The following is a 13,712-nucleotide window of genomic DNA, read 5'->3' as shown; positions in this document are numbered from 1 at the left end:
CGATCTACCTTATGGATGGATCGATAAATGTTTAGATTTCTGTGATTATTTTTTACGCGGAGTTGTTGAATATCAACAACTTATTACACAGAATCCAATTTTTTTAGAGCGAGTTGAAGGAGTAGGTTTTATTAGCGGAGAAGAAGCAGTAAATTGGGGCTTATCGGGACCGATGTTACGAGCTTCTGGAATACAATGGGATCTTCGTAAAGTAGATCCTTATGAGTCTTACAACCAATTTGATTGGAAAGTCCAATGGCAAAAAGAAGGGGATTCGTTAGCTCGCTATTTAGTACGAATTGGTGAAATGAGGGAATCCATCAAAATAATTCAACAAGCTGTAGAAAAAATTCCTGGAGGACCTTATGAAAATTTAGAAGTCCGACGCTTTAAGAAAGAAAATAATTCTGAATGGAATGATTTTGAGTATAAATTTCTTGGTAAAAAACCTTCGCCCAATTTTGAATTGTCAAGACAAGAGCTTTATGTAAGAGTAGAAGCCCCAAAAGGTGAATTAGGGATTTATCTAGTAGGAGATGATAGCCTTTTCCCCTGGAGATGGAAAATCCGTCCACCCGGGTTTATTAATTTGCAAATTCTTCCTCAGCTAGTTAAAAAAATGAAATTGGCTGATATCATGACGATATTAGGTAGTATAGATATCATTATGGGGGAAGTTGATCGTTGAAATGATAATAGATAGGGTAGAGGTAGAAACTATCAATTCTTTTTCGAAATTGGAATTATTAAAAGAAGTCTATGGACTGATATCGATTCTACCCATTTTGACCCTCCTTTTGGGAATAACAATAGAGGTACTCGTAATTGTGTGGTTAGAAAGAGAAATATCTGCGTCGATACAACAACGTATTGGTCCTGAATATGCTGGCCCCCTGGGCCTGCTTCAAGCTATAGCAGATGGGACTAAGCTACTTTTTAAAGAAGATATTCTGCCATCCCGAGGAGATATTTCTTTATTTAGCATTGGACCCTCTATAGCAGTCATATCAGTTTTATTAAGTTTTTTAGTTATCCCTTTGGGATATCATTTTGTTTTAGCCGATCTTAGTATTGGTGTTTTTTTATGGATTGCCATTTCAAGTATAGCTCCTATTGGTCTTCTTATGGCAGGATATAGCTCAAATAATAAATATTCTTTTTCAGGCGGTCTACGAGCTGCTGCTCAATCCATTAGTTATGAAATACCATTAACTTTTTGTGTGCTAGCAATATCTCTACGTGTGATTCGTTAAAATAGATCTTTTTCCTATAAAATCCATTAACTATTTATATTCCTTTTCTTATTTAGTATTTGGGTTGGTAAGTTAAACTAGATAGCTATATGAGTGAAACAAAACAGCTTATAAATTTGTAGTAAAAAGAAAAAATCTCATTTCCTACGTACAAGAAAAAAGTGGAAGTAAACATAAGCAGTGTAAACTCTTTATCCCAAGGTTGATATTTTTTAATTAGTCATCATATCTTGAAGCGGCCAAGAATAAAGGATTCACGATATGGAATTCCATTACTAGAATACTCCTAGTTATTACTATAACTTAATAATCCATAAGAAGAATCCACCAAAAGTTAGTGAAGGGTTAGGAACACTAAAGTACATAAAGGATTAGTAATGGAAAATCTAAAACATTAGAGATTTTTGCCCATAAAAGGAATCATAATAAGGACTTGCAATTTGTAGAAATTATCAAGTAGTACTTTCTTCGGATTCCGATCCAGAGTATGTTCCCATTCACTTGTTAAGGAAATGGCTATCAAGAACGAATTAACCCTTTATCCATTTTTTCTTTTTAAATACCCCCTCCCTGGGGAAAGAAGAATAGTAAAAAAGATATGGAGTGCACTAGAAAAAATTTTCATTATTTCCTTCCTCTATCCATATTCATGCAGAATTGCTCATGAACTAATACCCAACTCTTTCCATTTATTAATTGAATTCCTATAACAAGTAACAAGTGTTTTATTCCAAGATTAAGTTATTACTGAACAAAGAAAAATTTTCATTATATTATAAAGGATGAGATCAATTCGGAAGCGCTTTTTCTTATTCTAGCAGACGGAATTCCTTTGGTCTAATTTAGGACTTTCAAATCTATTTTATTTTATCTAATTCTATCTACGCCCCCGGGGCTAGGAACAAAACAGTCCTTTCCTTTTTCTGATCATAGAGAAGCCGTATGAAGCTAAGGTTTCATGTACGGTTTTGAAATAGCGGTGGGAACTGTGATGTTATCACCGACTATGATTATCTAACAGTTCAAGTACAGTTGATATAGTTGAAGCACAGTCAAAATACGGTTTTTTTGGATGGAATATTTGGCGTCAGCCTATAGGTTTTCTGGTTTTTTTAATTTCTTCTTTGGCAGAATGTGAAAGATTACCCTTTGATTTACCAGAAGCGGAGGAAGAATTAGTAGCAGGTTACCAAACTGAATATTCCGGTATCAAATATGGTTTATTTTATCTTGTTTCTTACCTAAATTTATTAGTTTCTTCTTTATTTGTAACAGTTCTCTACTTGGGCGGGTGGAATTTATCTATTCCCTATATATCCTTTTTTGATTTTTTCCAAATGAATAAAGCAGTTGGAATTTTGGAAATGACAATGGGTATATTTATTACATTAACTAAAGCTTATTTATTTCTCTTCATTTCTATCACAATAAGATGGACTTTACCGAGGATGAGAATGGATCAGTTATTAAATCTTGGATGGAAATTTCTTTTACCTATTTCCCTGGGCAATCTCTTATTAACAACCTCTTCTCAACTTGTTTCACTATAAATAAGATAATACAATAATAGTAAGAATATTTTCAACACAAAAGCTCTCTCAAACAAGAGAAAGAAACATATCTTTTTCATAGATATTTAGAATGAATATGTTCCCTATGGTAACTGGGTTCATGAGTTATGGTCAACAAACAATACGTGCTACAAGGTACATAGGTCAAAGTTTCATAACTACCTTATCCCACACAAATCGTTTACCTATAACGATTCACTACCCTTATGAAAAATCAATTACACCAGAGCGTTTCCGAGGGCGAATCCACTTTGAATTTGATAAATGTATTGCTTGTGAAGTATGTGTTCGCGTATGTCCGATAGATTTACCCGTTGTGGATTGGAGATTTGAAAAGGATATTAAAAGAAAACAATTGCTTAATTATAGTATTGATTTCGGAGTTTGTATATTTTGTGGCAATTGTGTTGAGTACTGTCCAACAAGCTGTTTATCAATGACTGAAGAATATGAACTTTCTACCTATGATCGTCATGAATTGAATTACAATCAAATTGCTTTAAGTCGGTTACCAATCTCCATAATGGGAGATTACACAATTCAAACAATTAGGAATTCGTCTGAAAGTAAAATAAACAAAGAAAAATCTTCGAATTCAAGAACGATTACTGATTACTAAACTTTGATTTTGTCTTTCTGTTATAAAAATCTAATAATTCTTTATTAAACTTTAAAATTAAACTATAAAGAAAAACGAAAAACTACTGCTTATTGGAAATTATTTCTTATTTTAAATCAGACTAGATTTTCGTGATATAATATAATTTATAACTATAAGTTTATACACAAAAAAATACCCTAATCCTTTTTTCCTTCCTTGAATCCTTTAGTTTTAGTCAGTTCATGAAAAATTTTATACTATTAATTTCTTTTTATCCATAATGGATTTACCTGGACCAATACATGAGATTCTTATGCTATTTGGGGGATTTGTTCTTCTACTAGGGGGTCTAGGAGTAGTATTACTTACCAACCCCATTTATTCTGCCTTTTCGCTGGGATTAGTTCTTGTTTGTATATCCTTATTCTATTTTTTATTAAATTCCTACTTTGTAGCTGTCGCACAACTGTCTTATTTATGTGGGAGCCATAAATGTCTTGATCATATTCGCTGTAATGTTCGTAAATGGCTCAGAATGGTCTAAAGATAAGAATTATTGGACTATTGGAGATGGGTTCACTTCACTCGTTTGTATAACTATTGTTTTTTCACTAATGACTACTATCCCAGATACGTCGTGGTATGGAATTCTTTGGACTACAAGATCAAACCAAATAGTAGAACAGGGTCTCATAAATAATGTTCAACAAATTGGAATTCATTTAGCAACCGATTTTTATCTTCCGTTTGAACTCATTTCCATAATTCTTCTAGTTTCTTTAATAGGTGCAATTACTATGGCTCGGCAATAAGAAAACTTAGAAAAAGTACAAATTATAAGAATTGCAAATCTAAAATAAATAACTAAAGAATCACAATTTTGATTTAGTAAAATCCATCTACTGCCAACAAATACCTCCTTTTTTTTTTTTTTTTTTTTCTTTTGTTGTGTAATTGTTCTATTGTAATTAATTGAATCGGTTCAATTCTTGCCCTCATATTGAAATGAATCGAGATTGATAAGGAGTTAGTTAATGATGTTTGAGCATGTACTTTTTTTGAGTGTCTATTTATTTTCGATTGGTATCTATGGATTGATCACAAGCCGAAACATGGTTAGAGCTCTAATATGTCTTGAACTTATACTGAATTCAATTAATCTAAATCTCGTAACATTTTCTGATCTATTTGATAGTCGCCAATTAAAAGGAGATATTTTCGCAATTTTTGTTATAGCCCTTGCAGCTGCTGAAGCCGCTATTGGACTATCCATTCTTTCTTCCATCCATCGTAATAGGAAATCCACTCGTATCAATCAATCTAATTTATTGAATAATTAGACTTTTGAATAATTAGACATAGAATCCTCTAAACAAAGGCGCACATATTAAAATAAATAGAAATCAATACTATTTTCTTAGTATTATTTGAGAATATCCATTTTTTTTAGTAGATTATTGCATAGTATTCTTTTTCACTTAAATGAATTTTTGTATTTGTAATTCATTGATATTGCAATTTGAATATTGCAATAATTTATATTGAAAAGACGATAGCCCAATTTATTGGCTAATTCGAATTCGTCTGTACAATTCGTAAAATTCTTTCTTATTTCTTATTTATTGTTGAAATCCAAAATTAAAGTCTCTTGGCTCTCTTCACGCTTTCTCACAAACAGATTAAAAAATAGATTTTTTTTTTGAAGTTTGGATAAACCATTGCTTCGTCTGGTGTCTACAATACATATGACTCATTATAGTACTAATTTCATTTTTACCAGATCGAAAAATTTTATGTTGAAAAGAAAAATTTATAGATCCAATGTCACATTCCGTAAAAATTTACGATACATGTATAGGATGCACTCAATGTGTACGAGCTTGTCCAACAGATGTATTAGAAATGATACCCTGGGATGGATGTAAAGCCAAGCAAATTGCTTCCGCGCCGAGAACCGAAGATTGTGTGGGTTGTAAGAGATGTGAATCTGCCTGCCCGACAGATTTTTTAAGTGTCCGCGTTTATTTAGGGCCTGAAACAACACGTAGCATGGCTCTATCTTATTGATACGTTACAAAAAACTTCACTCGAATCGTCTGATTCCTCTTTACCGAAGAAGCCTGTGCTCGAAATAATCGAGCACGGGCTTTTCTGGTCAAAACGTATCTTGTCTTTATCACTTTATCATGAGTTATTTTCCTTGGTTAACAATACTTGTTGTTTTGCCGATATTTGCAGGTTCATTAATTTTCTTTTTACCTCATAAGGGAAACAAAGTCGTTAGGTGGTATACTATATCTATTTGTTTATTAGAATTCCTTCTAATGACTTATGCGTTCTGTTATCATTTCCAACTGGAGGATCCCTTAATCCAATTAAAGGAGGATTATAAATGGATAGATGTCTTCGATTTCCACTGGAGATTGGGAATCGATGGACTTTCATTAGGATCTATTTTATTGACAGGATTTATCACTACTTTAGCTACTTTAGCAGCTTGGCCAATTACACGGAATTCGCGATTATTCTATTTCCTGATGCTCGCAATGTATAGTGGTCAAATAGGATTATTTTCTTCGCGAGACCTTTTACTTTTTTTTATCATGTGGGAGTTAGAATTAATTCCTGTTTACTTACTTTTATCCATGTGGGGGGGGAAGAGGCGTCTATATTCAGCTACAAAGTTTATTTTGTATACTGCAGGCGGTTCCATTTTTTTCTTAATCGGAGTTCTGGGTATGGGCTTATATGGTTCCAACGAACCAGGATTAGATTTGGAAAGATTAATTAATCAATCATACCCTGCAACCTTGGAAATACTTTTATATTTTGGCTTCCTTATTGCTTATGCTGTCAAATTGCCGATTATACCCCTACATACGTGGTTACCAGATACCCATGGGGAAGCACATTATAGTACATGTATGCTTTTAGCGGGAATATTATTAAAGATGGGAGCATATGGATTGATTCGGATCAACATGGAATTGTTACCTCATGCTCATTATCTATTTTCGCCCTGGTTAGTAATAATAGGAGCGATCCAAATAATCTATGCAGCTTCAACTTCTCTTGGTCAACGAAATTTCAAAAAAAGAATAGCTTATTCCTCTGTATCTCACATGGGTTTCATAATTATAGGAATTGGTTCCATAACCAACATTGGACTCAATGGAGCTATTTTACAAATATTATCCCATGGATTTATTGGTGCTACACTTTTTTTCTTGGCAGGAACCGCTTCTGATAGAATGCGTCTTGTTTATCTCGAAGAACTGGGGGGAATATCTATCCCAATGCCTAAAATTTTTACCATGTTTAGTAGCTTTTCAATGGCTTCTCTTGCCTTACCAGGAATGAGTGGTTTTGTCGCAGAATTAGTAGTATTTTTTGGACTAATTACTAGTCCAAAATTTCTGTTAATGCCAAAAACACTAATTACTTTTGTAATGGCAATTGGAATGATATTAACTCCTATTTATTTATTATCTATGTTACGCCAGATGTTCTATGGATACAAGCTATTTAATGTTCCAAACGCAAATTTTGTGGATTCTGGACCACGAGAACTCTTTATTTTAATCTGTATCTTTTTACCAGTAATAGGAATTGGTATTTATCCAGATTTTGTTCTCTCCCTATCCGTTGACAGGGTAGAGGCTCTCTTATCCAATTATTATCCTAAATAGGTTTGCTTTTTTTTACTCGTCTGCTCTATTAATGCAGAAATAAGTAAAAAAGTATATAATGCAGAAATAAGTAAAAAAGTATAATTAGATCTATCTCGAATTTTTGAGAACCCTTTGATAAGGCGTTCAAGGGGTTCTCAAATAAAACATAAAAGTAAAAACCTTCATTTCATGAAGGTTTTATTTTATGTAATCATTTAGGTGTTAATGTAAACGAACCATAACTATGTAAGCCTATTCCTAATAGATTTATACCAAAATAACAAATCCAAATTATAAGAAATCCTATCAAAGCTATAAGTGCAGAATTCGTACCCTTCCAATTTGGATTTGTTCTACTATGTAAATAAATTGCGAATATGGTCCAAGTAATAAATGCCCAAGTTTCCTTAGGATCCCAATTCCAATAGGATCCCCAGGCCTCATTAGCCCATACTGCTCCACAAAGAATACCTACGGTTAAAAGGGTAAATCCTAGGCTAATGACACGATAACTCCAAGAATCCAAACGCTCCGTTAATTGATATTTGTAATAATTTGGAAATGAAGGGACAGAGGTTCTTTTTAAAGCACTTCTTTTTGCATAAAAATATTTAATATCACTAAAGAAAAATGTTTTATTTAAAACATTTTTTTTCTTTTTAGAAAAGAAATGGAAATTATTTCGAAATCTAATGATTAGAATAGCGGCAGATAATAAGGATCCGCACAAAAGAGTTGCATAGCTTAATAACATCATACTGACATGCATCATTAACCACTGAGATTGTAGAGCAGGTACTAGTATCGTGGATTGATGCATTTCAGTTAAAAGACCCGATGTGGCAAAGCCTTGCGTTAAAATAGTACTTGGCGTAGTTATTGTGCTTAAATCATTTTTAGAGTTCTGTATTTTAGGAATGGTATGAAGAATATACAGGGCCCATGAAAGGAAGATCAATGACTCATATAAATTACTTAATGGAAAATGTCCCGAGGAAGCCCAACGAGAAACTAAGAATCCTGTTATAGAGAAAAAAGTAACTATCATTCCTTTTTCTGACGAATCGCGTAATCCTCCAAGTTCACGAACTAATAAGGTTATAAAATGAATCGTAATCACAATTGAAATCGTTGAGAAAGAGATATGAGTTAGTATATGTTCTAAAGTTGCAAATAGCATAAGGGGAAGGTCCCATTACAAAATTGTAAATTTCGAATTGATTTCTAATCTATTGTATTCTTTTTCAAGAATGCCGCCACTCGGATTCGAACCGAGATGCTTGAGCACTGCTTCCTAAGAGCAGCGTGTCTACCAATTTCACCATGGCGGCTAACTTCAAATAATAGGTAACTTAAAAGAATAATAGCTATTATCTTGGGAATCGTCGATATTGGGAAAGTCCATAAAATTTAGGAACATTAGAGTTTTCATTAAAATAGACTTCGTTTGGTAGTATCGTTTCCATTTTTTTTTTTTACAATAAACTCTTGCTTTGCCCAATAGAAACACAAACACTGCTTGAAAGAGTTGGAACTTCTTTTTTCTAACTTGCAATTATAGAACTAATTTTTTCTAATTAATTTCCCCTTTACATTTTGAAAATTCTTTCAATACAATGAAAAAAATCCAAAAGGGTTTCTATTTAATGATGAAATTAAAATAAAATGGATAAATAGAAAAGGCTTTTTGGATTTTTTAAAAATTTCTAGAATGAAAGTCTTTATGCTCTTATTAATAAGATTTACTAACCTTATGATTTTGGAGAAGATAGGTGGAAGTTGTAAGTCCTATTGTAAGAATACTCCACTTTTCATAATTTTCCTAATAGAATATGAGGATTCTATTAGGAAAATTATGAAAAGTTCATTGATAGGAAAAGAATACTTAGCACACAGTATACCAAACAAAACTTTTTTTTTCTTGTATATATAAGATAAGAGGGGTTTTTTGTTCTAAGAATATTGTACCGAGTAATTCGACACATAAAAGTACATTCAAAGAAGAATCCAAATTATTAAATAATTGGAATTCTTTTTTGATAAGTCAATTCATATTATTCCAAAATCTTATTATTTGTTTGTTGCCCAGAAAAACCCTTTGGTTTTGGATGCTCATTACCGCTCGAAAATGATCTTGATTTTACTAAAGAATAAGATTGTACTATGGAAAAATAAGTCTTTTTCTTCCAAATATTTTTACGAATACGCTTTTTTGACATTGAAGTACGTTTTTTTGGAACTGCCATTCAAAAAGGAAATTACTTTTTTCTAGTTGTATGTGAAAGACATCTATTGCTGCAAATCAATCCTTCTTTCTTCTTTTTATTAGTATTTATACTTAGATACTGAAAGATACTTAAATTTTGAATTATTTTTTACTTCATTTTGTCTAATGCGGATAAGACAACAAGAATTTTTTAACATTTTTTCTTTATATATTTTATACTTTTTTTTTAATAATATAGAATATATAGAAGGGTTTCTCATTTAAATCTATTTATATCTATTTATATATCAAGTATACTCCATATATAGATATATGGTATGGAAGCCTATCCCCCATATAAGATAAGACGGGGGGATAAAAAGAAGGGAAAATGAAAATAGTTAATTAAGTTCAGAATGGTATTCCATAAAGGAAAGGAATTCCAATCAAAACAAAAAATACTGAGTCTCTTAAACAAGACATTCTAAAACTTAGGTAATTTATAGTCATTAGAATTTTAGTTCTATATGAAGTAAGGACTATTCGATAATTTCTTATAAACATAGGTTTTCATTGGAATTCACTCAATCAGTTAATTATGGAACAAGAGAGCTGTTTCATCTTTGTTTTAAAGAAATATAAAAATGAATTATGAATAGAAAGTAAAATGATTCCACTTTTTTTTTTTTATTTTTATAAATATCTTTATTTAGTTAATAAAATAACTTCGTTACCTAGTTATTTTATTAACTTTTTTAATTTAACCAACTAAACCCATTCTTAATTTTTAATTATTTCAATGAGATAAATTTTGGAAAAATTAAGAATTTCAGTATTTTTTCTTATTCTTTTTATTTATTCTTTCAGAAAGAGATAAGAATTGGTTTGGTGAATCGGAAACAATTTTATAGAAAAATTGAAGTAAAAATTGAAGTAAAAATTGCAATTTCTTTTCTTATGGAACATACATATCAATATGCATGGGTAATCCCTCTTCTCCCACTTCCAGTTATTATGTCAATGGGATTTGGCCTTATTCTTATTCCGACAGCAACAAAAAATCTTCGTCGCATATGGGCTTTTCCTAGTGTTTTACTCTTAAGTATAGCTATGGTATTCTCAGTTCAACTGTCTATTCAACAAATAAATGGAAGTTCGATCTATCAATATCTATGGTCTTGGACCGTCAATAATGATTTTTCTTTAGAATTTGGATACTTGATTGACCCACTTACTTCTATTATGTTAATACTAATTACTACTGTAGGAATCCTGGTTCTTATTTATAGTGATGGTTATATGTCTCACGATGAAGGATATTTGAGATTTTTTGTTTATATAAGTTTTTTCAATACTTCCATGTTGGGATTGGTTACTAGCTCCAATTTGATACAAATTTATTTTTTTTGGGAACTCGTGGGAATGTGTTCTTATTTATTGATAGGCTTTTGGTTTACACGACCAATCGCAGCGAGTGCTTGTCAAAAAGCTTTTGTAACTAATCGTGTAGGGGATTTTGGTCTATTATTAGGAATTTTAGGTTTTTTTTGGATAACAGGTAGTTTAGAGTTTAGGGATTTGTTCAAAATAGCTAATAACTGGATTCCTAATAATGGAATTAACTCTTTACTTACTACTTTGTGTGCTTTTTTATTATTCCTTGGTGCAGTTGCGAAATCCGCACAATTCCCTCTTCACGTATGGTTACCCGATGCTATGGAAGGGCCCACTCCTATTTCGGCTCTTATACACGCAGCAACTATGGTTGCTGCGGGAATTTTTCTTCTAGCTCGACTTCTTCCTCTTTTCATATCTTTACCTTTGATAATGAGTTTTATTTCTTTAGTAGGTACAATAACACTATTCTTAGGAGCTACTTTAGCTCTTGCTCAGAGAGATATTAAAAGAAGCTTAGCCTATTCTACAATGTCTCAATTGGGTTATATGATGTTAGCTCTAGGTATAGGTTCTTATCAAGCTGCTTTATTCCATTTGATCACTCATGCTTATTCAAAAGCTTTATTGTTCTTGGGATCCGGATCCGTTATTCATTCAATGGAACCTCTTGTTGGATATTCACCAGATAAAAGTCAAAATATGGTTCTTATGGGCGGTTTAAGAAAATACATTCCAATCACAAGAACTACTTTTTTATGGGGTACACTTTCTCTTTGTGGTATTCCACCTCTTGCTTGCTTCTGGTCCAAAGATGAAATCCTTAGTAATAGTTGGTTGTATTCGCCCTTTTTTGGAATAATAGCCTCCTTTACTGCAGGATTAACTGCCTTTTATATGTTTCGGATATATTTACTTACATTTGATGGGTATTTGCGTGTTCATTTTCAAAATTACAGTAGCACTAAAGAGAGTTCCTTGTATTCAATATCCTTATGGGGAAAAAGGATACCCAAAGGAGTGAATAGGGATTTCGTTTTATCAACAACGAAGAGTGGAGTTTCTTTTTTTTCACAAAATATACCAAAAATTCAAGGTAATACAAGAAATAGGATAGGATCCTTTACTACGTCTTTTGGGGCTAAAAAAACTTTTGCCTATCCGCATGAAACGGGAAATACTATGTTATTTCCTCTTCTTATATTACTACTTTTCACTTTGTTCATTGGATTCATAGGAATCTCTTTTGATAATGGAGGAATTGGTAATGGAATAGCAGAGTTAACCATATTATCAAAGTGGTTAACTCCCTCAATAAACTTTACCCAGGAAAGTTCTAATTCTTTTGTAAATTCATATGAATTTATTACTAATGCAATTTCTTCTGTAAGTCTAGCTATCTTTGGTTTATTCATAGCATATATCTTCTATGGATCCGCTTATTCTTTTTTTCAGAATTTGGATTTAATAAACTCTTTTTACAAAGGAAATCCTAAAAAAGAATTTTTAGATCAAGTAAAAAAAAATATATACAGTTGGTCATATAATCGTGGTTATATAGATATTTTCTATACTAGGGTCTTTACCCTCGGTATAAGAGGGTTAACCGAACTCACGGAGTTTTTTGATAAGGGTGTTATTGATGGAATTACCAATGGAGTGGGTCTTGCTAGTTTTTGTATAGGAGAGGAAATTAAATATGTAGGGGGAGGTCGAATCTCGTCTTATTTATTCTTTTTTTTATGTTATGTATCTGTGTTTTTATTCTTTTTTCTTTCTTAAGTTAAGGAATTTACAACAAGTCTCTTGCAAAAATAACTATCCTATCCCCTTTCTACAATCTCTCTATATCCTTGTTACATAAGGTAAGTATTGTATAATAGTTCGGTTTTCCGCGATTTTTTCCATTCCTCTGTGTAAATACCCTAATATGGGTTCACAATCAATAACATCCTCACCATCGAGAGTAACGATCAGTCGAAGAACACCATGCATTGATGGGTGTTGAGGGCCCATATTGACTATCATGAGATCTTTTCTTGTAAGCGGTAGACTCATATCCTTTCTTCCTTAATTCATTATTCCATGAAAATGGATTATTCCATGAATTCCTCAAAGCGAGGCTCATCAAAATGAAAAATCTAAGACTACTATAAGACTACTAAAAAAATAATAAAACAAGAAAAAAATTTGAACGATTAAATTACTGCTCCCGAATATTCAACTGACCGATTAATTTCTTATAACGTACTCTATTTTTCTTTGCCAAATAAGCCAGCAAACGTCGACGTTTTCCCAAAAGTCTTCGTAGACCTCTTTCCGATGAAAAATCTTTTTTGTGTAATTCCAAATGTGAAGCAAGTCTCCGTATCTTATTGGTGAAACTGAATACTTGAAATTCAACAGAACCCCTGTTTTCTTCTTTTTCTTCTTTAACCATAAATCCAAAAATTTTTCTACCTCCTTTCTTTTTCATGTATTTTTCTGATCAGGAAAAATACAAAATTATGTCAGTTATTTTGAAGTTATTCTAATCTCGTACACACACAAATTTGCAATTATTCATCTACTACTGGAATTTGGATTTATTTTATCGATGCAAATTGGATTTGGATAGAAGGGTACATTCTTTCTAATATTTTAGATAGAAGAAATGTTTCTTCTATCTAAAATATTAGAAAGAATTTTGCTGATTTATTTATTGCTATATGCAATTTATGGAATTGATACACCATTTAATTGATATCATTTAGCAAAATGAAACACAGCATATGCATCCATCTTTTGGCTCGAGAATTTCACGGGATAGAGATATGGTATAAGAAATAGACTATTAAGTAACTCTAAATGAATTGTGGATACATCTGTATCCTTAACATACTGAAACGATTGTCATTATTCGTATCAAACCAATAGCGATTCATACAAGCTAAATCTTCTAATCAATGGTGGGCCAATAATGAATTTTTTTGCATATGTATTAAGACGCTTGGCCTGATTTCGAAATTGTCCAGA

This window comes from Triticum urartu, unplaced genomic scaffold (assembly GCF_056163025.1).
Source record: "Triticum urartu cultivar PI428250 unplaced genomic scaffold, HENAU_Tu73 scaffold1, whole genome shotgun sequence".
Classification (NCBI taxonomy): Eukaryota; Viridiplantae; Streptophyta; class Magnoliopsida; order Poales; family Poaceae; genus Triticum; species Triticum urartu.
This window is presented reverse-complemented; position numbering follows the sequence as displayed.